At 41.4% G+C, this 25,031-nt stretch overlaps 1 long non-coding RNA gene across 1 annotated transcript; it reads left to right on the top strand.

The window, feature by feature from the left end:
- The first annotated feature begins 911 nt into the window (after window positions 1–911).
- LOC144586644 (uncharacterized) lies at window positions 912–24,489 on the top strand. Its single transcript, XR_013541572.1, has 2 exons — window positions 912–1,030; window positions 19,176–24,489. It is a non-coding gene; the product is annotated as an uncharacterized LOC144586644 (long non-coding RNA).
- Window positions 24,490–25,031: the final 542 nt, after the last annotated feature.

Genomic DNA, 25,031 nt, shown 5'->3' with positions numbered 1-25,031 from the left:
CTTTCAGTAGCACCTGATTATAGGCATTGGGTGGGCTCTCTTCCTGTCAAGTGTGTCATGACAGCAGCTATGAGATCCTTTCTCTCTGGTTACAAACTGAATCTCTCGTCTATTGTCCATCAGAATTTTGTTAACTCTCTTTCTTTTATTTAGCACATAGGAACGTAGAGCATAATCCACAGATCAGAAAAGTGACTTGGGTGATGATATGCTATGATGCAAACATTTTTATACACAACTTAGGCTGAAATTACTATTTTGTTACCTGAAATAACAAGAGATATTAACTGTCTTTGGACAAAACTGTGAAAATGATTGAATGGAGGTAGTATTGGTGTGATTTTAAGTTGATCATGAGGGGAACAAGTAGTCCCTAGCTGGTTGTTGCGGGTTTTTCAGGCTCTTTGGCCGTGTTCTGAAGGTTGTTCTTCCTAACGTTTCGCCAGTCTCTGTGGCCGGCATCTTCAGAGGACAACACTCTGTCCCTAGCTGCCTATGAGTAAGAGTAATGCCTCCATGGATCCTTCATGCTCCATCTGGTATTTATTCATGCATTCATTACAAACTTTTACTTAAAATATATGCTAAATCTGAAACAGTGTTAGTGAAACCCCCCCCCCCCACCTCCAGAATTCCCCAGCCTCATCCTCCTGGATGAGCAAAAATTCAGACATTTTTAGCAGGAGCTTTTCTCACATCTCTCTGTTTTCTGACACATTGCTAAGCCGTGCCTTGGCCAGTCTGCATTCTGGTGTTAGGGATGGAGACTCAGATGAATGTTAGTAATGCTTGGAATTTTCAGACATTCCTATGCTAATTTTCCACCCACTCAGCCCAGCCACATTGTCCACCTGGGAGCTACTGATATATGTTATGCTGCGCTATAAACATCTACAAATTTCCTTTGCCTACAGATGGGGCTTAGAAATACATTTGAACAAGATCAGAAAGAAAAGGGTGCCATTACTGAGGCCATGCTGGACACTGGGCTACAGTAGCAAGGACTGAAAAACTGAACTAACTCAAAAAGGTAACACTGAAATCCAACAATGAAAGAGCACATCTAACTGTTCTCAGCATTATTTCCTTTGGTATTTTGACCACACATTTATTTTATAATTATTTAATTAAGTGTTTGTAATATTTATATCCTACCTTTCTTCCAGCAGCACATATGGCTCTCCTCCTTCCCTCTTTATTCTCACAATAATCCTGTGAAGCAGGGAAAATCATAGAGTGACTGGCCTCAAAACACCTAGGAAGCTTCATGGACCAGTGGGGATTTGAACCCGGGTGTCCTGAGTTCTACAGCAGAACTCCAGGCACTATACTACCCTGTTCTCCACACCTGGCACTCATCTACACCATCTTTGCCATCCTCACCTTCCTCCAGGGTTTAGACCAGGTTTCTTTTGGCACCTTTGCCCTCCTTCTCTAAGTTCTCAGATCTCCCCTGCTTTCCAAATATTACCTATCTGATAACTATCTTTGGCCACAGCTCTTCCAATACTTAAGGCTTACCTTTACCTAGTTGAATGGTCTTTTTTATTTCCCTCTCAGATAAACCTGTTTGATGACATCCCTGTTATTCACAGTTTCATTACTTAGGAACTAAGAATGTTTGTGAACATGCCATTGCATTGTGGCAATTCAGCTATTGAGTACTAGAACTTTCAGCGCTGCTATTAGAAACCTTCCTAGCACAGTAGGGAAGTCTCTAAGAGAAATATTCTCATATCTGTCACGGTCTTTGCTACTGAAACATAACCGATTGCTTATACTACAGCTAGATGGCACTAGTAGTTCTGATACTTTTATTTCATTTTTTTCTTTTAATCGATGTTTCTTTGGAGAGCCTTTCTACTGCTCTTTTTCAGCTACTCTTTTTGCCCAAGGCTATAGTTCTGAAATGAAATGAAGACCATGAGTTTGAGATTATTACTGAGAAACCTCAAGGAAATTTGTTTTCTTATCAGTTCATCACTGATGTAAGATGCAATCTCAGTTGGAAAGGGAACTTAAAACACTGTCATCATTCTTGTTTTGATGTTTTTAAAAGGCACATGTTCAGGTATGATTGCTGCCACAGTCTGACTAGCTCATCTTTGATAAATTATGAATTATGAATAATAATATAGTCAGCTGGATAGCTCAGTGGTTTAGGTATCTAGTTGCAGAGCCATAGGCTGGGAGTTCAGTTCCCCCCTTACTGTGCCTCCTGGGAGAAGAGCTAACCTGTATGGCCTTGGGCAAACTGCACAGTCTCAGGGAGCCTCCAGAAGAAGGGGATGGTAGATCACTTCTGAGTATTCTCCACCTGGAAAACCCTGAAAAGTCAAAATTTGACTTGATGGCACATGTTTGGTTGGATTAAAAACATACAAAACAACATATATTATGAGTATACCTTATTACAGACAATAATTTATAATAATTGGGCTTTTTTAATTGGGGAATACAATTATAGAAGAAAAGTCATAAATAAATATTGAACCATATGAGTCAGGGTATATTTATGAACATGCCAGTTCAAATATAATGAAATCTGGTGTTTTTAAGGTGTAGTCCTTTGTGCTTTGACAGGGAGCTGATCTTTATGTTCTACTGTATATACAAAGTGAATCATACATACAGTATGCTTTTGATGTTGCCTGTTATTGGGCAAAAATTATCTGATGTATTTATTAATTGTATTATCTTACTGCTTCTGATACAAACAAGTAAAGAAAGTTAATCACTTTGGGCACATATATCTCAGGTGGTGAGCCCACAGCAAACTCATCTTCCTTTTGCTCCCGCATCCTGCCTGGCTGGATGACTTTGTGAAGGAACACCTTGTTCCTAGAAGAGAACCACTGTGTGGTGCTGATTCTCTGGCCCTTGAGATATTCATGAATACACTGACTTGTACGCAATCTGGAGCAGTATCTCAAACAGAAAAACAGACTTGTTTTTTTTTTTTTTAAAGAAGAATGAAGGTTTCATCCAATAAACAACTTGGGAGCCAAAATTTTCTTCAAAACCATACAGACTGAAAAATCTGCCTGAAGCACAATGGAAGGGGCAAAAGACTGTAGTTGGTTCAGAGCCAAGTATATGCAGGGTGACTATGGGTACTACCTCATGGGAGATAATCCTCTACCTAGAGAGATGCCAGAAGACAGGTCTCTGGAGGTGTCCTCTATCCAAGTCCAGTTTAAAGATGGCAAACTATAAGAAGAGTGAGCAATGGCTTGGAGTTGCCTATCATTAGATGTTAGTGTACCACTCTCGAGGTTCTACGGGTCTATATTCTTCATATGAATAGTGCAAGCACAATCAACTTTACCAAAATGGGATTTCTTTTCAAATAACAGAACAATAACAGTCATGATAGTAGGACAGGCTGAAACAGGATTCTACAAATTATTCACTCCTCAGTTTTTTTCCCCCATCAACAATGTGTCAGAGGAGCAGGACTTGCTTGCAGGGGTGGGAGGGAAGCAAAGTATGGCAACATCTCTTTGAAACAAAACAGGGGAGGAACAAAGTCTCAGATATTTTTATTGCCTAAAGCAGGAGGTCCACAGGACAAAGAAAACAGTTCCAGGTGTGCAAGCTTTAAAACCCCTAAAATAAAATACAGATTCAGATGCAAACATGTTATATCACTAACTGCTGGATAGTTCAGTGGTTTAGGCATCTGGTTGGGAGTTTAATTCCCCACTGTGCCTCCCTGAGAGGGGCTGGACCCTATGTCTATAGGGTCCCTTCCAGCTCTGCAATTCTCCTTCTTCTTGTTGCTCTTCTTGTTGTTGTCATTGTCGTTGTCGTTGTCGTTGTCGTTGTCGTTGTCGTTGTCGTTGTCGTTGTCCTTGTCGTTGTCGTTGTCGTTGTTGTTGTTGTTGTTGTTGTTGTTGTTGTTGTTGTTGTTCTTCTTCTTCTTCTTCTTCTTCTTCTTCTTCTTCTTCTTCTTCTTCTTCTTCTTCTTCTTCTTCTTCTTCTTCTTCTTCTTCTACTATTGATTCAGTCTCTCTCCTGCACAAACATATTGGAATTCTACCACCAAGGTGGTAAGGGCTTATATCACCCTTCAGGGAAACAGCAACTCCTGCTCTCTCCAGCTCTGCATTCTATATAAATTACAGCCATTCAATTTGCACCTGTATCACTGAATTAACATCTTAAACACTTGTGCAAAGAGCCATCCAGTTTGATGTCAAAATGACCACTGTAATGGTAGAGGGAAGTGTGAGTATCAGAGGTTGCTGCTAAAAGAATGTCCACTTTTTGTAAATAGCTGCTGTTTACGTTTGTATTTTTAGGCTGAGAGAGGAGTCAAAGGCCTGACTAGAATTTTCAGGACAAGAGCTTGATGATCAGCAATTACTAAGTAATTACGTATGTAGAATAAATATATGCCCATTCATTTGACTTCTGCAGGCAGCAGATTTCAGCATGTCTTGAAATAGAACACATTGCCCCCCCCCCCTTTGCAGATGGTAGGGTTCAGGCTATAGACATCTTTCAAGCAAAGCAATCACAAAGACCAGCCCTCCCAGCTGAGCATCTGTTATTTATTTATTTTTCCCCATGCCACCATCCTCCAAGACATTCTGAGTAGCATTTGAGCCTGATCCCTGTGAAGTAGGTTCAGCTGAAAAGGGGAGAGAATGACTGACTTGCTCAAGGCCACCCATGGAGCTTCTTAGCTGGGTTTCCCAAGTCTGAACTCAACAGGCAGTCATTGCACCATAGTAAGAGATATTAAACCTGCAATCATTTTTTTTAAAACCCAGGTCATTAGCAGTTAAGGACACTGAACTGGGAAAATTTAAACATATGTGAAACCACAAAGGCAAACCATAGTTGCAGCAATATGAAGAAATATTCTCTGTATGAGAAAGGGTATTTTCCATTTAATTTTTTTTTCTTCCCTCTTTTCTTTTACACCTAGTTTATGACAAATGGAGCAGAACATCCCTTCCTGAACACTTCAGGAGGAAAAACAAATGGACCAACCTAAAAAGTCAGAAAGAAAATATGGTTATTCAGTTCTGCCTGCCTCTCAAAAGGAGTCAGGAGGGGCACGATAAAGCTGTACAGTTACTTGCACCCAGTAGAGCTCTGAAATTCAAGCATGAAATTGCACCTTCCAGTTGCCAAGCCTCATTTGCTTTTTCTCAGGTTTCCACCAAGGGTTTCTGTGTGTTCCCAACTACTCTACTGCTTGACTGAAAAAGAAAGAAACAGAAAAGGTTTTGCTTGTGTATAAATTGATATCTGGCAGTGGCAGATTTTACTTTCTTGGGCTCCATGATCACTGGAGATGGTGACAGCAGCCACAGAATTAAAAGACGCCTGCTTCTTGGGAGGAAAGCGATGGCAAACCTAGACAGCAATCAGTAGAGTGAAGTGGTAAGGGAGAAAAGGAACACGTTCAGTAACTGCTGAAAATTATTTAGGTTAAAGTGTAATTTCATATTTCATACTAGCTGAGCTTTGGCTGTTGTGGATTTGCTTTAGAAAACTGTCAGCCCCTAGTAATTCACATTTGAAGGTGTCTACTTGAATCCATTAATGGATATTCTTTGAACACTAAAGTTGTCTGTGTTCTTGGTCGCTTTCCTTTTGCTCCTATGGGATTAGATAATGGCAATCTTATTTTCTGTTGCCACTTTGCTCTCTTTGGTACTGGGGCATCTTTTTAAGCATACCTGGAATGTACATCCCATGTACTCAGTATCCTCATATTAAATATATTAAAGGAAGTTGCTAACCTTTTTCTGCATTGGTCCCAGCTCCTATGCCCAACAGATGCTTAACCTTGAAACATTAGCGCAGTGGTTCCAGACTTTGGGTTCCCAGATGTTCTTGGTCTACAACACCCAGAAATCCTGGCCAGCACAGCTAGTGGGGAAGGCTTCTAGGAACTGCAGTCCAAGAATGTATGGGGACCCAAGGTTAGAACCACTCCATTAAACAGGTAGCAATACTGTCTTCATGCAATGATTCCTCTCCTAACTTCTGGAGTCAAACTGCTATTCAAGTTGCTTTAGGAGGTCAGGCAATTTTTCTTCTGATCGCTTGCAGCCCTATAGGCAATTTTCATCTCCCTGTGATTAAATGAATAAGAGCTAGGTATCTTCATATTTATCCTGGCTTTCCATGCCAATTGAAGGAGTAAAAAGTAGCAGTTATAAAAATCACAATTTAAGAACAGTATGGGCAAAATTCTACTGCATAACTTTGTTAGGTTTAAACCAGTTCTGGATGGCAGATATAATTAATTTAAATCATTTTAAAGCTTCCTTTCCCCTGGGGTTTCAGTTTCTGAGGCTCCCTAGGGCTCCCTTTTGCCTTAGGGAAGCCTTTAGGGGTTTTGGGTGCTGCTGCTGATCCTAATCCCAGCAGTGACCATTTAGTGCTAATTTTTTATGTTTAAAGTCTCTCCCCACCCCACATTCTGAAGCTCCCAAAAATGTATCCAGGGCAAAAGAAAAGCCCTGGAGAGCCTCAAAAGCTGAAATAGGGCAGGGAAGCTTTAAATTAATTTCAGTCATTTTTGACGCCTTGCCTGGTTTACACTGCGCAAAGTAAAGCAGTAAGATTTTGCCCACCAGCTCATTGGGTTGGAGCATCAGAATATGGAGCCAGGTTCCAGGGGTTTTGATCTCCACTGTACTTTCCAAGACAGGGACTAGCCAAGATAACCCAGAACATGTGCACCTTATGAAGTTATGTGTCCTTTGTGGCCTTAGACAAGTTGCACAGTCCCAGAATGCCACCAGAAAGTGGTGACTTGGCAGAATAGAATTATTGTTACAATCATAATTTAATATATTTCTCCCAGTGAACTTATCTGCTAGGCAGGGCACCCACCCACCTTTTCTCCTGATGCTTCTGCTTTACAAAGTCAAGCTTTTGGAGAGAAAGCTTTCTCGGTTTGGCAAAATTTTATTCTGATTGGCTTGTGTGGTACTAATTTTGTTATTGTTTTGAATGCAAGTTAAACACTTCCTGTTTTCTAATTGTTTCTGTAGTACTTAAGATAATAGTCTTTCAGGGTTGTTTTTAATCCTGCAGTTTGTACTGAATTGCATTTTGCTGGTTTGGATCCAGACAATTCTTACTAGCCAAGAGGGCTGAAGGCCAGGTGAGCTGACATGAGGCCAGCTGAAACTGTTCTGAAGCTCTGCTGAATCCAAGCCTCTCCCAGTCTGGGTTTGTTGGAGACAAATGTCTCTGAAGAGTCCCTTCCTTCCTCTGCGTTATTCTGGCTTTTCTGCTGGCAGATTAACCAGTTTTTCTGACTAATCTCTCAGATCAAGCAACGCAAGGGGCTCTACCAGCACAAGAGCAGTTGTGTTGGCACAAGAGGTTTCTGCCTATTCCAAACCATTACTGCCAATGCATCTTTGAGTAAGGATGGCACTACCTGTTGGCTGTATTTAGTTCTCTTTGAAATCAGTGAAACTTAAATCACAATTGCCTTCAATGAAACCCTCTGGATCATGAAGTCCAGCCCCTGTCAAGGAGGCACAGTGGGGAATCAAACTTCTGACCTATGACTCTGCAACCAGATGCCTAAACCACTGAGCTATTTTAGTTTGAATCTACCTCATTGGGATTATTGTTATGAAATGGTTTGAAGATGCTTTCTGGAAAAAGGCAATTTATATGAATATTGTGAATCATGAACAGAAAGAAGCCTATGGGGTAGTACTTTTTAAAAACTACTTTGTGTACCCCTCTCAAAGCCAGACTACTCTGCCAATTACTTCTGATGACAGATACCCAGAATCAGTTGTAGACTGACATGGAAATGTGTAATCTGAAAATGCTAATTAATAAAAATAATCATTGTATGAGAAAGAAGACAAAAACAGTGGTGCCCCACAAGACGATGTTAATTCATTCCACTGAAATCGCTCGCTTGTGAAAACATTGTTTTGCGAAAAGCATTTCCCTATTGGAATGCATTGAAATCCGTTTAATGTGTTATAATGGGGAAAATCATCATCGTTCTGCGAAAATCGCCCATAGGGAAGCCATTTTGCAAAGTGCCGATCAGCTGTTAAAATTGCTGTCTTGCGAAGCATCAGTCCCAAAAACACCCATTTTGCAAAGCGCCGATCAGCTGTTAAAACAGTCATCTTGCGAAAAACGGTCTGCGAAGCACGGACCCAAACATCGTCCAGCGAAAATCGCCCATAGGAAACAATGTTTTGCGAAGCAATATAGCGATCACAAAACGTCATCATCATGCGGATTCATTGTTTTGCAAGGTCATCATCTAGCAGGGCACCACTGAAGATGTATGTTGGTCTGCGACTGATTCTGTATGTATGTCATCAAAAGTAATTGGCATAGTGGACTGGATTTCATCTCAGAAGATAGTACTCAGTTAAAATCTCTCTCTCCAAATCTAGGATTATTTTGGGGTGAAGAGTTGTATAATGTGGTGTTTGGAGTCTATCACAGGTAAAATTAGTGCTATTAGTATTCTACTTTTTGTAAACCACCCAGTGTGGCCTTAGTACTCAGATGGGTGGTAAATAAATAAATAAATAAATAAATAAATAAATAAATAAATAAATAAATAAATAAATAATGTTTAGTGTGTATCTGATGAGTCTTTTATTTTATTATATAAGGTCCAAACATTATTTAAATATTTACACATCCATTAATTGGCTGTAATTAATGTACATAAATATTTTGTAAGGTGCAAACACTAAAACATTACATATTGATATCTATGATGACTTTATATACATAGGAGTTGATTTTTTTCAAAGGTAGGATTCAGAATTAATGCTGTCCAGTGTAAACCTCTTGGTATATTATATTCTCATCAAAACATTTGAGAAGTTAAGACTCTGAGCCCAAATGTTTTGATAGTAGATAATTTTTAATGAGGAAATAGACTTGCAAAACGTGTATAAATCTCATCTGATGTTATGAATGTATCATCTTTTTCACCATCTTGAGGCTTACGATGCCTGTGTACATGTCAGTTGTACTGAGTACTAAGGCCACACTGGGTGGTTGTACTTTATTCAGGTATTTTATAAGTAGAAATGTTTAGGAAATCAACATCAAAATCTTAGAATACTATAAAATAATCAAATCTTAGAATCTTACACATGTTTTATTGCTAAGAAAATACTGGTTTAGCCTTCTTATGAAATTCGTTATTGTTATACTGTACAGTACTTTACAACTATGTATTTTTTTAAAAAAGAAAAAAACACAGATGTAAAAAAGCTGAAAATCTTTTGTACTTACTGTGGCCAATTTCCATTACCATGGATTTGCTGACAGCACTGCTTCCATCAATAAAACCACAGGGATATGATCCTCAATTGTGAGATAATGTCATCAGCTGCAAGAGGAGATGGGATGGAAAGAAGGTGCTGCTTTGCTAGTGGCCAAGTACTAACGGGAATCTGGATTTAGGCCTAATTCTTGTCAGAACACCAGTAAAATTAAATCTATCCTAAAACAATTTCTTGTGTATCTTTTGTTTTACATTTACTGATTAGCTATAGATAACTAACAGAACGGGGACGTGGTGGCGCTGTGGGCTAAACCGCAGAAGCCTGTGCTGCAGGGTCAGAAGACCAAGCAGTCGTAAGATCGAATCCACGCGTCGGAGTGAGCACCCATCGCTTGTCCCAGCTCCCGCCAACCTAGTGGTTCGAAAGCATGCAAATGCAAGTAGATAAATAGGGACCACCTTGGTGAGAAGGTAACAGCGTTCCGTGTCTAAGTCGCACTGGCCACGTGACCACGGAAGATTGTCTTCGGACAAAACGCTGGCTCTATGGCTTGGAAACGGGGATGAGCACCGCTCCCTAGAGTCGAACACGACTGGACAAAAATTGTCAAGGGGAACCTTTACCTTTACCTTTACCTAACTAACAGAAATGAAGGGTTTTCTTTGTGCTGTAACTCTTAACTAATAACATAAAACAAAGTAAAATTCATAACAGCTAAATAGGATAAAATCAGTGAAGCATCTTCTATGAGCAACTGTTGATGGCAGCACCAGGGAGCAGAGTTTATGCTAATTCCCCTTCTAGGAGCTTTCTTCCAGTCATGAATCTCATCCAGTAAGAATAATGTGGAATCATAAAGATACAATGCTACCAAATAAAGAGAAAACCTTCCCAGTCTAAGTATAAGCTTACTGTGTTTTCTTCCAGTCTGATTGGCCTCCCATCTTGCCACACAAGGACCACAATCAAGAAATCCTTGCTATGCTTCCAAATCCAGTGTCACTTCTAACTACAATAGAAGCACTGAATCAATGGGACATTTAAGAATGTTCTAATGATTCAGTGGTGAAAATCCTTTTGTTTAACACAATACATTGCAAATTAAATCAATTTATGGAATTTATGATGGAACTGACTCACCAGATCCCCAGTGATTCAATGGGCCTACATTAGTCATGGCTTACCACACTAAGCAACAGGGTGTCAGCCAATGTGTCTACTTTGTTGTTGTTGTTGTTGTTGTTGTTGTTGTTTAGTCATTAAGTCATGTCTGACTCTTCGTGACCCCATGGACCAGGCACTCCAGTCTTCCACTGCCTCCCAGAGTTTGGTCAAATTCACGTTGGTAGCTGCAATGACATTGTCTAACTATCTTGTCCTCTGTCATCCCCTTCTCCTCTTGCCTTCACACTTCCCCAACATCAGGGTGTTTTCCAAGGAGTCTTCTCTTCTCATGAGATGGCCAAAAGTATTGGAGCCTCAGCTTCAGGATCTGTCCTTCTAGTGAGCACTCAGGGTTGATTTCCTTTAGAATGGACAGGCTTGTTTTCCTTGCAGTCCAGGGGACTCTCAAGAGTCTCCTCCAGTACCACAATAGAAAAGCATCAATTCTTCGGCAGTCAGCCTTCTTTATGGTCCAGATCTCACTTTCATACATCACTACTGGAAAAACCATAGTTTTGACTATGAGGACCTTTGTTGGCAAGGTGATATCTCTGTTTTTTAAGATGCTATCTAGGTTTGTCATCTCTTTCCTCCCAAAAAGCAGGCGTCTTGCAGTGATCATGGAGCCCACAAAAGTAAAATCTGTCACTGCCTCCATATCTTCCCCTTCAATTTCCTAGGAGGTGATGGGACCAGTGGCCATGATCTTAGTGTTTTTTTTTTATGTTGAGTTCCAGGCCATTTTTTGCACTCTCCTCTTTCACTCTCATTACAAGGTTCTTTAATTCCTCCTCACTTTCTGCCATCAGAGTGGTATCATCTCCATGTCGGAGGTTGTTGATATTTCTTCCGGCAATCTTAATTCCTTCTTGGGATTCCTCCAGTCCGGCCTTTCGCATGATGCATATAAGTTAAACAAGCAGGGGGACAATATACAGCCTTGTTGTACTCCTTTCCCAATTTTGAACCCAATTGGAACCAATTACCGTAACTACATTTAGGACAGAGATTAAATATCAAAAAAACTTGGATCCTTCAAGGGTTCTCTTAAACGCAGTCAAGGGTGAAGGGTTTTTAATACAATGAACTGAGCACTTTTATAAAAGTCAGAAAAAAACTGGCTGATTTTTAACAAAAATAAGAAACATAGTCATGTACCCTCTTTTGTGTGTCAAGTACTTTAATTTGGAAATTTTAAGGGTTTATTGCTTTCGGCTATGGAAAAGAAAACAAAACAATTCATGGTGTGAAGGTGCCATGGAATGCTTATTTCTCACATATGTGGGTCAGGGTTTGTGTTGAGTAATTCTTTGCCACATTAGTTAATCATTGTGTCATGCGAGGAATTTCTGTTTCCTAACCAAAACAATCCAGGGATTCTCTTAAGCCGCATCATAAAGTTGTTGTGACGTCTCTCAGAATAGAGGATACACACATACACAAAAGTCTTTGTTAATGATTCCTTCCTCTTATTTGTTTCCTTTTTGTTTTAATTTTGGAAAATGTACCGGAGGCTGTCTTTCTAATATTTTGTAATACTGTCTTTTTATTTTTTAAAATACAGACAAAGGTGAACATATTTATTTTGAAAAATTTAGCTATTGGCTGCACTGGGCTGCTGCCTTTTTTGTAGCCACATCACACTGTTGGCGCATATTCAGCTTGTGATCTACGACGACTCCAAGATTCTTCTCACTTGCAGTATTGCTGAACCAGGTATCCCCCACCTTTTAACTGTGTGTTTGATTTCTTTCCCCTAGGTGCAATACTTTGAACTTATCCATGTTGAATTTCATTCTCTTGTTTTCAGCACAGTGCTCAAGCCTATCCAGATCGTTTGAATGTTGTTTCTGTCTTCCAATTAGCTAATCCACCCAATTTTGTGTCATCCACAAATTTGATTAGCATTCCTGCACCCCCTGATCCAGCTCATTAATAAAAATGTTGAAGAGCCCTGGGCCCAGGACTGAGCCCTGGGATACCCACTTGTTACCATCTCCCATTTTGAGAAGGAGCCATTAATCATCATGCTCTGAGTACAATTCTGTAGCCAACATGCTAAATCTGATTCAAAACCAGTTTTTTTCCTCCACATGCAGTCTGATTGTCACAATTCATAACTGTTGAATCATATCATATGATATCTTTTGTATCAGGGTGAGCCTGAGACATTTTCCTTCCCAAAGCAGAGTAGCAGATGGTGCGCCCTCCTAAATCAAAACTCATAGACCCACACTTATAGCACAGGTTGCTGTCCTCTGAAGATGCCGGCCACAGAGACTGGTGAAACGTTAGGAAGAACAACCTTCAGAACACGGCCAAAGAGCCCGAAAAACCCAGAACAACCACACTTATATTATTTTGTCATTAGAATATCCTATACATACCTCTAATCTTTCCCATTCAGTGACAAAACAGATGCTGTACTTCATAACATCTAAAACCAACTGCTTTCTGACCAGTGATGGGGCTGGACCTGGCTACTGCCAGATAATGTTGGACTATAAAATGTTCAGCAGAGTGGTCTTTTGTCCCCAGTCATTGGTGGTTGATGAAGCCAGATTTGTATCACTGTTTTGCTGCACAGCAGGAGTTGTTGAGAGGGCTGTGCACAGGTCACCTGATCCAATCCAGATGCTGATTTGATGCTTCAGATTGGGATCTGATGTAACCTGACACTTTTGACCTAATCCAGGCCTAGATCCAGGTCATTATTCACATTTCCAAATATTCAGAACTCCCATTCACTTGCTTGAAGACATGCAAAGAGTTATAGCTTTGGGAAATTATTGTAGGTTGACTTAAATCAGGAAGTGTTAGATCACAAAGACAGGATTCACTATACCAAACTCAAGGCAGGCTACTTTTCAAATTTAGAGTAAACCATGCCTAAAATATATTCTCTGCCTCTCTCTTCCTTTCTGCTGCTTTTGGTGCTCAGTCTTGGCAGCTCAGGAACAGTCGTGCTTTGTATTGGAGGGCAGACCAGGGCTTAAGAAGAGGACAGGACTCTGGAGAATTGGGTTTGAATCCCCACTCATCCATGGAAACTGACTCTGGGAGAGGAAGTGGTAAAGTCACTTTTTAAATATCCTACTTACCTTGAAAATCCTGTTAAGGTCATTTTAAGTTGATTACAACTTGACAGCACCCAACAAGAAGAACCACTAAATTAATGTAGCACCTACCCTAACCTAGCTAGTAGCTAAGTGAACTGAGCAGGAAGGTGGTGTCTAAGACATTATCATACAGTATCCTCCCCACACTCTCAGTAATTGGAAAATGCAGAAAAGGTAATTGTATTCTTTGGGGAACGAATATACCAGATGGGCGGGATATAAATCAAATAAATAAATAAATAAATACATAAATAAATAAATAAACGAAGCTGTCTGTCGGGAAAGCCCAGGGCGTTTCCATTTTTTGATACTTCATGCTACTTCAGCATCTGCTTTATATGGTATTCTAACTTTCAGTTTCTATACTTTTCAACTCTTAATTTTTTTAACCCTATTTTTTCCTCCAGTGCTTTTTGGAATGGTCTTGGAACCAGGTTAGGTCTGTTTGTTTTAATCCAATATACTACTGGATCAACACAAACAGCTCCTATCTGAGCTGAAATTTAGCATTCAGCTGAAGTTGTTGTACAGCCTCAGCAGCTGATGGCCAACATCCTGACGTAACATAGCATAACATTTGGAGACAAACTGCCCTAAGTTAAGAAATTGCTGTAGTTATTACCAGTTGCACACTGAGTCATGTATGTCAACATATAATAATGTCTACAGTGATTTCCTAACCTGGGGCAATTCGCCTCCAAAAGTTACATTGTTTGTGTAACTAAGTAAGAGAAGGTGAGCAATATACCGTTCGTGAATTATATCTGGTCTTTGCAGGGTTTGTCTTTGGCCTATCAGGACAGCCTGCTCTGTGAATTTGTTGCCTACTTGAAAGGCTTCCAAATCCAAATCAGACCAGATTAGAAACAAAGAATGGTCAAAAACATCAAACAGTGGCCTGCTTCGTGTTCTAGCCCAGACCAAGTCTCTCAGAATTGAGCCTGGCTTTCATTAGCTGTTGAAGTTTCATGTTTCCAGTAGTCTTCCATAGTAGGGAAACTGATCATGGAAATCTGTCCTTTACCTTCCTACTAATCAGGAAAGAAGGAAATATGCATCAAAAGTTTAGATGTGCTGTGCACACTAGTTTTTCTGACATGGTTCATATATTTAAATCTAACAGCTTTACTTGTATCTGACAAACTAGGTTTTATTCTGCATATGTCAGGAGTGGAGAACCTTAAGCTTTAGTGATGTCTCACAAACTGTTATAATTAGCTATGCTGGAGGGGGTTGATGGGATTTGTGGGCCAAATATCTGGAGGATCAGTCATTGTATAAATGCTGTTCTTGATAAGTCAGCGTATCAAGACCACCTTTACATTCAGGCATGTGTCTTAACATTTTTGTTCCCAATTTGTCTTTGTTGCCTTGAATGTCGATTTATTGTTTTGATTTTTCAATGCAATCACGCTTCCATTTTTTTTCTTTCAATAAAATTCACAGATGGGTTCAAATAGTGTAAGGTGTTAAATTGTTCTTAAGCGATGGAAAGTGTGGGCAAACAGATTTAGCAAGCACGCTAGAAGGAAACTGTATTTTCTCAAAGTGATTCTCAGTACTGTTTCTGAGCTGTTTATTTCCTATTGCGGTACCTACAGCAACAAGGGAGGGGGAGCATCCAAGCTAGTCTATGACTGGCCTTGGATTTTGTTTTGTTTTTTTATTCCAACATCTCATCAGGAAGCAATCATGATAAGCTCTGAGACTCTGTTCTGGGCAACTTTTCCACACTATGTTATTGCCTTTAACTAATAATGATGGGAACACAGTGCCCTATTCTTGCACTGATGTATTAAGGCGGTTAAACTGAGGAGATACTCTTTTTTGCAATGTATGCACTTTTTCCACTAGAAGAGCAGTATTTAAAAAAATGTAAAAACCATTGCCATCCAGGGCTATCAATGTGTCCTCCCACTAAGAACACTGTTGTACCTGAGTTTTCTTCTTCCTACAAAGCACATACTGATAAGGAGCATGGGAAAGCTACTTTCTGGGCTGCAGCTCCAAAAATCCAGAAGTCAAGCATGGCCTGTGTCTATGTTGCCTGGGTATGAAAAAAAACCCAAAACTTTTCTAAGATCTGAGCATCTTCTTTTCAACAGATTTATTGAGTAAGAATACAGTTTTTCTATCACAAATGTCATTTCATTAAAGTGTCAGATTTAAAAGGATAACATTATCTCTTGTCCTAGCCAGTCATTTAAATTGTAGATACTTACTCCAGGGAGAGGGGAATGTAACCGTCCCATCCCCTCTGTTTCTGCTTCTGTCATTGTCCTGAATATGGAGAGCATTGGGTCTGAACAGGAGAGCTTCTTCCGTCTTAGAGGGAGCTCTCCACATGAGTCAGAATCCTGGAAAATCACTCTCTTGACTCATGAGGACAAACCCTATTGATCTCAGAAGCTTTCCTCTACAGCAGGGGTCTCAAACATGTGGCCCGGGGGCCATTTGCGGCCCACCGGACGATAGTTTGTGGCCCCCGCCTTGCCTGCCCCCCGAAGCGCCTACACATCCTCTGCTGTCAAGAGTAAAAAAAAGCCTTGACTCGCTCGCTGGATCTCTCCCAAGACAGCGCCTCTTGTACCCTCCATCCGGAACTGCAGCCTGCCAGCCGGCCCGCCTGTCTGCCGGCTGGCAGGCTGCAGTTCTGGATGGGGGTGCAAGAGGCACTGTCTTGGGGGAGAGCTGGCGAGCGAGGCGTGCTGTCAGCCCTTTTCCCCGAGCACCCGAGCCACTGCTGAGTGATGCCTGAGAGTGGAGCTCGCTCCCAACCCGTCCTCGAAGAGCGCCTCCAACAGCAGCTGCCGCCGTCACCTCTTCCAGGGAAGAGGCTTTCTGGCTTTCTTTCTCTCTCGGCACCCCCAGCACCAGCCTGGCCAGCGGCCGCCTCAGCACCCAGCGGTGCTTCCTCTTCCTCCTCCTCTTCGTCCTGCTTCAGCTGCCTTGGCTCTGGAGGCTGCCTGGGCTTGCCTTTCAAAGTTTGCTCCTCTGTCATGGTGGGGGTAGTTGCTGCTGCTGAGTGCGCCTTTTTTGAGGGGGGCCATCAGAGGAAGGTCGCCGGACCTCCGTGTGTGTGTGTGTGTGTGTGTGTGTGTGTGTGTGTGTGTGTGTGTGTGTGTGTGTGTCCCCACCCCGTTCTGTTTAATTTCGCACGTACCAATGGTGGCTTTTCTCCTTTGGCAAGGCGATTCTGTGAGGGTTTTCTTTAAAATTTAATGTCGCGCCCTCGCAGTCGCCGGCACTCCCTCCCTTCTCCGCTTCTTCATCCTGCTGGTGGTGGTGGTAGTGAAGAAGGAGTCGGAGGGGGTCGTGGCTGGCGACAAAGCTCACCCCCCCTCCTCTGAGCCCCAGCTGGGCTAAGGAAACTCCTGGGCGGCTTCCTTGGGCTCTTGCTCCGCTTGGCGGAAAATCTGATGCAGCCCAGCCTCACCCAGACTCTGCCTCCAGCAGCCCCCAGGTAAATTGAGTTTGAGACCCCTGCTCTGCAAAGACTGCACTTCTGCACATGTAGATAGAAGAGCTAAAGCATTCCATTCTGTCTACAAACAATTTGCTAATAACTGAATAGGGCTCTTCACTGATTTATGTAATCCAGGTCACCTCTCTTTATTAGGGAGTTAGTTTAAAATTGTATGCAGGATTATTTTTGTGGAGGTGGGGGAGACTCAAAACTACATGTTATCATAATTTGCACTTGAAAGGTCACACTTGAGTCATCATGCCAGCACTTGGTATTCTATAGTGTGAATCAAAGGGGTCTTCCAAAAGAGGAAAGGTTCCCCTCTCTTTCTCCCATTTTGCTCCTATTCATCCTGAAGGACTGTGGGTTTTCCTGGGATATGTCTCCAGACTACAGTATATGTATTTTTAAAAGCAACCTCTCTGAAAACAGCCTTATTTTAACTGGGGGTGGGGGAAGCAATTCCCTGCTGTAGGTTTCTTCTAATGCCCTCTCTCTCCCTCTGTTGCATGTGTCCATGTGCATGCAGCCATGTGTGTGTGTGTGTGTGTGTGTGTAAAGGTATATATTAAGGTATACAGATAGACACATTGTGTTGCAGTGGCGTATCCACACACACATGTGTGTGTTTTTACACATGGATACCATGGAACCCCCCCTTCCCCACTGCTTTCTCTAAGAGACTATAATGCCTGCCAAGGGAGAGCAGGACAGGTAGCATTTTCTCTTGATTGTTGGGCCCAATAACAAGTGGGGCCTGGTTTCTACCCACACTTGCTGATCTCTAGTACAAACCACGGAGGGCAACAACACAGCACTTGTAGTCGCTGAAATGTTCCTCAACCAGTTGCTGCATTCTGATGGTAGCTGTAAGTACGTGAACCCTCTTCCTCTTTTCCTTCTCCTCTCCTCAGCTGCTTCCCAGGAGCACTACATTTTGTTATCATAGCTCACACATGTTGCCAAATGGACCTCAGCCGAATTGGTGAGTTTTCCCCCCTTATGACTATCAGCTCCAGAATGTCTTAACGAATTTGGACATGACCCAGATTAAAGACAATTTTGGAATAATGTCAGAATGAATTGTTTGTTCTGACCTTGTGTAAGTGGCCAGTGGTACAGCCATGACGCACCCAATTGAGCAGAATCAGTTGTAGCAACAGTGGTAAATTTTAAGGCGAGAGGTCTAGTTCAGATGTAACCTTTTGTGGCTTTAGATGTGTGCTTTGTGGAGACAGGCTTTTTACTGCTGCTGTGAGTCACTGTTGAGGAAGCAGCTGTGGAACACCTGATCTAACAAGCAAAATTTCAAAGAGACTATGTTAAACCACCTGACTGTAGAATAAGGGGTGATTGTACTAAAGTGTTGGCCAATCCTTCCATTTCCCAAGAGAGTAATCTGGTTGTGTCAAACATTTCTAGTACATTTAAAGCATGTATGTGTTTCTAGTACTTTCAAACCATGTGTGTTATCTGAAAAACAGCTCGTTCATTTGCTATATGATATTTATGCCCTAATATGGAACCTTTCAAAACCCATTTCTTTTAAGAGTCTGGAAAAAAATACTAGGACTTTATGTTTGGGCTAGAATTTGCTAATTTATTAAAACAGTCATTGATGATTCGTAGGAAATGATGTTGCATTGCTCATAATTGCCGTTAGAGAATCAAGCCCCAGGGGCTTGGATGTGCTTTTAAACACAGGCTCAAATGTGTTGCAGAAGGTGTTAGCTAGTGGAAGTCAGCAGAGACTAGAAAAGTCACCCAGAGCAGGGAGTAAATTCCATCTCCTAAACACTTTGGCTGTTGGGAAAGTGTTAGGGTGGTGTCCAGCTGCTTTGCTGCCAAGTGTAAAAGAGAAAAGTTATAGCTTTTTATCAAAGGACGTGTTCTTTTAAGTCTGCTCCCTTATTGAGGGGTGAATGAAGGTCCATACTGGTTTCCTGAGACAGTACAACAGTCAGAACAATTGTGATTTAGAGAGTGCAGTAACATTCTAGTCTATTACATTGGTCGCATTCAGATGTCTCCTTCCCAGCACAAATATAGCTTGAAGATAAGGAATTAATTATATCCTTGTACACTCATTCCTTCATCCCTTCCATGCTTGCTTTATAACAAAAATTTCTCATTTGACTAAATTATAGTTTTCTGTTACTGCAGGCTCAGCTTGGAAGTCAGTGGATGGATGTCTACCAATTTCTGTGCAACGCAAGTGAGCGAGAGGCGGCAGCTTTCGCCAATGGATATTCTGCAGACCATGAGAGAGCCTATGCTGCTTTACAACATTGGATCATCAGGGGCTCTGAAGCCAGCTTTGCCCAGCTGATCAGTGCCCTCCGACAGCACAGACGCACTGATGTGGTGGAGAAAATCAGAGGTTTGATGGAAGATACAACTCAGGTGATGTTTGTTATATTGTTCTGTAAGTGAATTGTTCATAGTCGTCTGGTTGATGGCGTTCTGTGTCTAGAATACGCCTTGGCATTATTTACCTTAGCCATTTCAGTACAGTAGATCTTCACATAAAATGACAAGATTGAAGGTTTCCTTTACCAATTCTGATGTATTTTTATTTACCTTTCTCTCATTCCAGTGAACTGGTAAAACCAGGTAAAAGTAGGATTCCTACCCCCCCCCCCGTTCTGAGGAGTAACCCTGTTAAGATACCTGCTGGTAACTTTCAGTATGGAACCAGGCCTTTCCTCCATTCTCAGATTTGTTACAAGGTGCCATGTAGGGGAAGACTATAAATCAAACCATAGGAGGAACTGGAGAAGGTGGAAGAGTGAAGGCCAACTTCTCAGGCATTTTCCTGAGAATCTCTCCCTTTTTTTCTCCACCATCTTTTGTTTTGCTATGTATTGTATGGAATGGAAACAGCTGAAACCACAAGGAGTCACTACTGAAACCTCAATGCATAATCCACATTAATGTAAACTAAATAATAAACCCTTGTTAGCAGTGTGTAAGTTAGATGTTAGGGCTTCACAGTCACATCTAGCAGTCTCAGTAGTAGGAAGAGTCTTCTTATAGCAATGATTCTTGATGAAATTGCTAGCTTGGTATAATTCTGGAATAATAGGAAGCATGTAGCACTGCATAAACCATACTTTTTGTTTTTCAGAAGTTACCACTTCATTGCAGAAATTTTTGGTATTTCTGCAATGAAATCAGGCTGTTAAAGCAGCCCTTTAGGATCCAAAAAACAAAGGTATATTTTAGGATGCCCAATAGGATGTTTCGGGAGACCTACAAGCAGATTTTTAAAAAGAGTACCTAGAAGAAAACTTTCCTCACCCACCTCTATGTCGGAAGCATCCTGCTCAGTCCAGTGAAATAGATTTGACTTCCTCATCCCAGTTGTTTTGTTGGAGGAAAGGTCTTCTGTCTTTTCCACTTTTTGGTTTTGTTGCCAAGCTGCTTTCCTCTGTTGATGAAGACTTTAAAAAGTTGATAAAAAGTGACATGACAAAGTGTGGTCAAGTTATTGTTACCCTGTGTGGGGGTGCCACTCCCACGGTTGCTAAGCCACATGGGTGTTGTAGAGTACCTGCGCAAACATCAGTCGCGTTCATGGGAGGCAATAGGGCTGCAGCTTTAATGAGAAGCTGGGGAGCAAACCTTTTCAAGGGACCCATCGGCGTAACTGGGCATCTGATCTTCCATATGTTGCCTAGTGCTGGTAATACTGCATAAGGCTCTATGGCACAGATAAGAAACCTGTTGCCTCTTTCATGTTTGAAGCTACAGTTAGAACAGGCCTAAGGCAGTTTGGGGGAACTATGGGAGTCTTAATGCAAACCTCTGTAGAGCATTATGTTGGGATCTAGGCCAGCTGGAATTCTGGAAGCTTTAGTCAAAAAATCTAAACGGAGTTTAGTACATCTGCTCCTCAATAAGGTGACAAGGTCTGCAGCAATAGACATTAATAGTTAGGTAACCCCCATGACTGGAACTTTTTAAGCTCCATCTGAACCTGTAAAGCATCATGAGATAGTAGCTTGTCTAAGGCTAAACAGCCTAACTCTTCCACAAGGCATAGTAGGACTCCTGGCTCCTCAGGGAATTGTCACTAATTTCTTTGGTTCGTGATATTAAAGGGCAGTGTTCTCTTTATAGAGAATTTGTAGCTGAATTATAATAGAAATAGAAAAGTGTGATCTATTCTGATACCTTTCCTGTTATCTTACTGGTTGGCAGTTGCCATGTGCTTTTTACCTCCGTTTCGAACATAAGACTAGTATTTGTCAGGTTTCAGGAATCTCCTATCTACCAAGAACTATTCATTTATGTAAATTGTGGACTTGTGTTGCCTTTAGTTTGACATGCAGAGGTTTAATGAATGCTTCCCTGGCAACAAAATACATTAATACTCTTATGACCACAGTCAATAGGGAGCCACTATTCTAAACCAAAAAGTGCAAAAAGCAGAAGAGCTTTTCTCCATCTGGTGAAGTATTCTAACAGTTTGGAGACTGAAATAGGTGGCAGGGAAGGATCATCAGTGACCACAAGTTGCAACAACTCTGAAGAAGATATGAAATTGGAGGCATGACACCATAATCAGACATGGAAGATGAAAGGCAGCTTCATCCAGCACTTTGTCAGCAGCTTGTGCTTAGGAAAGGAAAATGACTTCAAACCCCCACTGAGGCGCCACCATCGTCCTCCATGCCATGAGGGAACAGGCAAGGTAGGTGGGACTCATTCAGCCCTGGAAGGCATCCCATCTAGGAGAAGGAAAACTCTGACTTCAAACCAGCACTAAGGCACCACCATCAGCCTCCATGCCATGAGCAAGCAGGCCGGGTGGGTGGGACTCGTTAGCCTGGGAAGGCAGCCCATCTAGGAGAAGGAAAACTCAGACTTCAAACCTCCACTGCCGATGGAAAAGGCTTCAGGAGTTAACTTTGAGGCAAAATCCAGAGCCAGAATCCCGGAGACAGTTCGTGTCATTCTGTCAACTCCTGCGACATCGCTGGAACCAGTTGTATTGGTTCTTGCCAATACTCTTTCCATTGGGCTATTTCAGCAACGTGGAGAGGGGGGTTTTGCTGCTTGGGTAACAGCTTATCCTCCATATTATTTTATCCTGGCTTCGTGCCCTGGAGAGGACACTCCAGCTTTGCGTACAGCATCAAAACACTAGATGCTGTTCCAAGTCCTCCATATAGAGAACGTTATCATAGTCTCTCGAGACTGAAGGATGCCTATGAATGAGGCCATCTGTGATTTGATTAAGACCTCCAAATCAAGTCTGAAAACACAGTTTGATCCTGGCTTGCAATTCTGAATTGAACAGCTCACTCAGGCTAAAGTTTACTGGTTATGACATAATGACAAACTGTAGTTTGAGTAAATCAGAGTATTCTCTTATGTCAAGCACACAAAGAAATAGCAAAGAGAGAGAAGCACAAAAGAAGTGTGTGAACATAGGCCAGATTTCCAAATGTTGCTTTGGAGGATCAAGAATGTGGCATCTTAATGAAAATTTTGTATCCACAGGAGGGAACCCCAACATGACCTTAATCCTTGTTGAGAAGAAGGCTTATTGCCATCTGTCTTCCATCTGGGCTTGGTTGTCCCAAAGTCCCCTTCCATGGGAGTAAATCTATGACTGGCCTGGAGCAGAGATGGGCGACATAATGGCTGAAACCAAACAATAGGTTGCAACAAGAGTAGATCCATTGACCAGTGGAATTACATAAGTTTTGACTCACCAGATTACCATTCAGTGGGTCTACCTAGTTGTGACTTACTATTGGTCTTGGTTAATGACTCCTTAGTTCTCTACGGCACCTTTCTTAGTATTTTAAAATCACATTTTCTAGATTTACATGAAAATTATATAAACAACAACTGTCTCCTAAAACTGTAACATAGGTACAGAAGAAGTGCAGTCTCTGCTGTAGGCTGATGGTTAGGCACATTGCTTGAATAGGAACTTCTCTCACCAAGATGAAAGAGAGAAGAGAGAAGTATATGACTGAAGAATAGCAATTACCCAATATATTTTGGAGTCATGGCATGTAAAAAGCTCTAGCAATGCACAAAACAGTTAGGTTCTTCTTTGTCCTGTAAAACATTCCTCTTTTACGGGAAAATTTTTTCTTTGCATTCTTTTAATAATTCCCTTACACTAAGAGAAATGTTTCTGTAAATGTTCTTTCTTTATGCGTATCATAGCATTGCACAATTTAAGTTATGGATGTAGTTATCTGCTGCTATCAATATTTACAAAACAAAGTGTAGGTGTTGTCTTTAACACATTAGTATCCCTGGAAAGAGAACTGTCACTGTTATACACCCTTGAATTCCCTTGTTTTTATACTGTGTTTGTGATGCCAGCAAAAATTTGCAGTCATAGAAATAAACTGAGTTATTTTGGGGAGTAATACAGTTTTAAACTATGCATTAACTGTTAGAAATACATTGGGAGTTAAACTGGTGCTCTGTTTATATTGTTTTACTGTATAACATTGAAGAAAAACTTGAGAAGCAATGTTGCTGGCTCCCAAGTTCTTCCTACTGCAGCCTCCATTGGCCCATCACTTTGTGGAAGGTAGCAGAATAGAAGAGGCAAAGGTTGCGGGCTGACTCCCCTCCCAATCCCTTCTAAGCAGGTCACATCTCAGAAGAGAGGATAGGAGGAAGGCACATCCCACCCAGCCCTGGACCTAGATATTATACATTCAGCAAATATTTGTGTTACACAGACAAGTGACCGAGAATTTGCCACCAGATCAGGGCTGTGCCTTTGTTTGAGAGTGCAGCCCTTGTTGAGGAGATGAGATCCCCAAGTGGTATGTCTGCACAGTTTGTGAATTCCCCCTGGTATTTATCCTGGCATCTGCCATCTCTTCCCCTTCTGTTACCTCTCCATGCAGCAAATCTCTTTCTAAATCAGTCCCCACTAGTCTTACAGGCTTGATCCCATAGCTTGTGTGATTTGGTGTGATTTGGGGGGTTTTGATTCTTTTCTTCCAGAAATGCTATCTGTCGTATGCTTGAGAATGGAATATGTGCAGACATGCCTTTAGCTCTTGCTATGCTCATTTCTGGGTGTTCAAAAAAGAGACAGCGTCCTCTCACTTTTCAAATTGCACCATTATGAATATGAGTGAGAGATTAAATTCAACCAGTTTATAATCCTTTATCTCTTATTCAGAAATAAGTTCCACTGAGTTTGGTGAGGCTTACTCTCAGGTATATGGATACAGCATTGTAGCCTTTATTATGACTAGTTAACAAGAGTGGCAGGGAGTCATAATACAGCACAATGTAGTAGTTTATGTAACAGATTCTGTTTCTGTGGTTAAAAAAAAAGTCAGTGTAGTCCTGTACTAGTCAATTCAGCAAGTCAGTCCAGTATTTCCAGTGGGGTTTATTCCCAGCTTGTGGGTATGAAAGTGAGGTTTTCTGGGGGGCGGGGGGGGAAGGAGGAAGTAAGTAAGTTTACAAAAAGAAAAGAAAATATTTGAGAAAAAAAGGACTATGGTTGAAATCTGCTGCCAGAAATTATGTTGCATAAGGCTGATTATATCATTACCTCCAACAATTTTTTGGAATGGTTGTTCTGGGTTTTTCGGGCTCTTCGGCCGTGTTCTGAAGGTTGTTCTTCCTGACGTTTTGCCAGTCTCTGTGGCCGGCATCATGCCGGCCACAGAGACTGGTAAAACGTCAGGAAGAACAACCTTCAGAACACGGCCGAAGAGCCCGAAAAACCCAGAACAACCATTAGATCCCGGCTGTGAAAGCCTTCGTGAATTTTTTGGAAATTAAAAATTTCCAATTTGCTCCCACCTCCAAAGGTCCTGAGGCTTCCTTGGGATCTTTTATGTCATGGGTAAGATGTTGGGGGCTCTGGGATGAGAAAATCTTTAACTTCTGAAAATTGCTGCTAACTGGGATGGATTTACTAATGGTAACAATTTTTGGAAGTTAAAGATCTCTCATCCTGCAGCCCCTAAAAGTTTCCCCATGATGAAAAGGGTCTACGTTTAATTTCCAAAAATT

The sequence above is a fragment of the Pogona vitticeps genome, chromosome 2 (genome assembly GCF_051106095.1).
Source record: "Pogona vitticeps strain Pit_001003342236 chromosome 2, PviZW2.1, whole genome shotgun sequence".
Taxonomy (NCBI): Eukaryota; Metazoa; Chordata; class Lepidosauria; order Squamata; family Agamidae; genus Pogona; species Pogona vitticeps.
This window is presented reverse-complemented; position numbering and strand designations above follow the sequence as displayed.